The sequence below is a fragment of the Chenopodium album genome, chromosome 25 (assembly GCF_948465745.1).
Source record: "Chenopodium album chromosome 25, dcCheAlbu1.1, whole genome shotgun sequence".
NCBI lineage: Eukaryota > Viridiplantae > Streptophyta > Magnoliopsida > Caryophyllales > Amaranthaceae > Chenopodium > Chenopodium album.
This window is the reverse complement of record NC_137858.1, coordinates 13,374,096-13,377,064: the sequence shown is the minus strand read 5'-3', so window position 1 is coordinate 13,377,064 and position 2,969 is coordinate 13,374,096. Positions and strand designations below refer to the sequence as shown.

The window sequence follows — 2,969 nt, the reverse complement described above, 5'->3', positions numbered from 1 at the left end:
TTATAACATTACGTCGTATAAAAGAGTATGCTTATAAGTAAATAACTAGTCTTTTGGCCCGTACAATGTACGGGCTTGTTATTGGTGTATTTTTCTTTGTGCATGTAGTTTATTTAATCATGAAATAGAATGGAGACATTGGGGGTTTTTGGTCGTGAGTTATTTTGCGAGGAACAATTAACTTTTAACGCATTTAGGTTTAGGTTTTTTTTTGTTTCTTTTTTTGTTTTTATTTGTTACTTTGCATTATAATATGTTGAAGTTGGCATTCAACGGATTGGTAAGCAATCAATAATTAGGAAGTTAGATAGCAAAATATTATTGAATATATGTTTAAGTAACCATGTTTACATAGGATAGTTTTGGAATGACCCAATGAGATAGCATCCACATTTTCCCGTCATGTCTTCATATTTTGTCTCCTCCATTTTGTATGCCGTGGAATTTGCCTCATGTAGATTTTCTTTGTCTTCAAGTAGTTGTATTTTCGGGATTGACTCATCATTCCTGTAAATGGATTAAAATTTGAGTATTAGAATGTAGGCTTATTTTCTTTGGGCCTTGTTTATCAATTAGATATTATTGTCTAGAAGGTAGAATACACAATTAGCACTAAGAAGACTTTAGTAGCAAGCTGGTTTAGTGGGTTTGCTAGCCGTAAATAGACTAAAAAATGGTTTTTGGTGATTAGTAAAATAATAAGTACGTTGGATTTCACTTTTGAAATCAAGAAAATGAAATGCGGGAAGAATGAGCATTTGCAAATTAGCACACTTATTAAGACCAATATACATAGATATGCTCTGTGATAAATATTCTCTATATCTAGTAATCCCACATTGTCTTTGAAGGGAGTGGAGCCAACATTATCTAAATTTATCTAATTTTTCAACTTTTGTTAAAAATCAAAGTAATTTGACAAACCTCATAAAAGACCATATGGTGATGTGTTATTGTCTCCCTTAATACAAAGAAAACAAACCCATTAAACAGAGAACAAACAATCCAGATACAGATTACCTAATGTAACAACAAAACTGTTAAAATACCTATACAATTTCAATTCCTAAAAATGTTAAAGCTTAAACCAAATACGTAGTATGAGATTAATTAGTCAAGCATCTTCACCTGTAGCAACCACCTTCAATTTGCATCAAGCTCTCTACAAAAGCAAACAACAATTTTCCAATTTTGACAATTGGGGGTTTCAATTAACAAAAATTCATGCATGTTTAAATTTTGTTTCAATTTCAGTGAAAATTTAAATATAAAATCTACAAAAATAAGAATAATACTCCGTAATAATAATAATTATTAAAAAAAAAGCACAAGATGATAGTCACTCACCAAATGTGAATCTGCATGTGAAGTTGATGATGGAAGTACTATGTTATATAGAATTAATATTGCAATGATAGATGAGTGAATAAATACTAAAAAAACATTAACATACATCAGTATTATGTTCAGAATTTATAACCAACAACATGATTAAAGGAATTTAATTTGTGGGAATTGAAGAGGGGAAGTTGAAGAGGAAGAGTGTGGAATTATTTGTGGGTTTGCTGATGAAGATGAAGCGGCCATTGGGCCATGGGATTATGGTGGGTTTTTGGTTTAATTTACAGATACTCCATATTAAATTGTGTGGTGTAAAACTGTAAATTGTAGAGGTGGAATGAAAGGTCAAAGCTAGCTTTTAGCTAACATAAAATACAAACAATTTAGCTTTTACTCCAACTAATATCTCTAAATATTATTACGTAGTATTATTATAAGTTTTAAATTCTTAATTAATATTAATAATTAATAATTTGATGACTAATTACTTTCTATTTTAATATTGATTCGTACACGTGGCACATTGTATTGGAATAGTGAACACGTGGCATATTGGATTGGAATAGTGAGCATGTGGCACATTGAATTGGAAAAGAAAACATAGGATGAAGACATGTGTGTATTATGGTTAGAGTTTTTAAATACTAAAGTATAGATGGCTAATAAGCTAGTTTTGGAGAAAATAATGGCTGAAGAACTTTCCAAAAGATAATAATGTACACTTTGTTAAGAGTTGTTTTGTTTAAATATAAGAGGCATTGCATATAAGATAAGGGAGGTAAGTTGAGTAAATATATGATATATCCTCCTTATATTGTACTCGTAAATGTTTTTTGTATAGATTGATGCCTTATTTTTCCCCCCAAAAAAAAAAAAAAAAAAAAAAAAATAATAATCCATATAAATTTTTGTCCAATCATTTTTTTTATTTTATTTTTTTGTGAAATGATGAATAATAAATCAATAGCTTAAAAAAAACAAATTCCCTCCATCCCTTGGTCCCATTTAAGTTTGATGCTTTAATTTCACCCGCTATATAATATATACCCATTTAATTTTATCAATAAACCATTGGAGAAATTGTATTCTACTGTACATATTGATAATGTTACAAAAGCATGTCTTAACTTTTTCTCCAAATAATAATTTTCAATTTTGATAATTCAAATTTTCCATCAAAGTTGTAGTTTTTACAAATAAGGTAGAAAGTGAAATATTGAGTTATCATTTTTATTTACTTGTACAATGTATTTCATTTTATAGACATATTATTCTACTTTTTTCAGTAGGTAAGATGAAAGCTCTTTTCAGGCCGAATCCTTCATGGGTGAACTCGAACTTGATCCACGCTATTAGTGGGTTAGATAATCTTGAAGCATGGGTGAATAATTCCCCCAAAGTCAGTTCAGTTCAGCTCATTTCTCATAAAATATTCATTTCAGCTCAGTTCAGTTTAGCTCTAATCAGTTCAATTCAGTATATGTGAACAGGCCCTAAATATCTATTACTATACATATTTCCATCTCTATTAGTAACAAATGAAATACAACAAATAATACGGAGTACAAAGTACTTCGTAAAAGACAGAAATTATTTTTTTAAAAAAAAAAACGGAGATAATACGAGTT

The 2,969-nt window shown here is 29.3% G+C and overlaps 1 long non-coding RNA gene across 1 annotated transcript; it reads right to left on the bottom strand.

Moving 5' to 3' along the window:
* Positions 1-301: 301 nt before the first annotated feature.
* On the bottom strand, positions 302-1,591 carry LOC145613133 (uncharacterized). The gene is made up of 3 exons (XR_014106873.1): positions 1,348-1,591; positions 1,129-1,162; positions 302-507 (listed from the first exon to the last, which is right to left on the bottom strand). It is a non-coding gene; the product is annotated as an uncharacterized LOC145613133 (long non-coding RNA).
* Between the last annotated feature and the right edge of the window lie 1,378 nt (positions 1,592-2,969).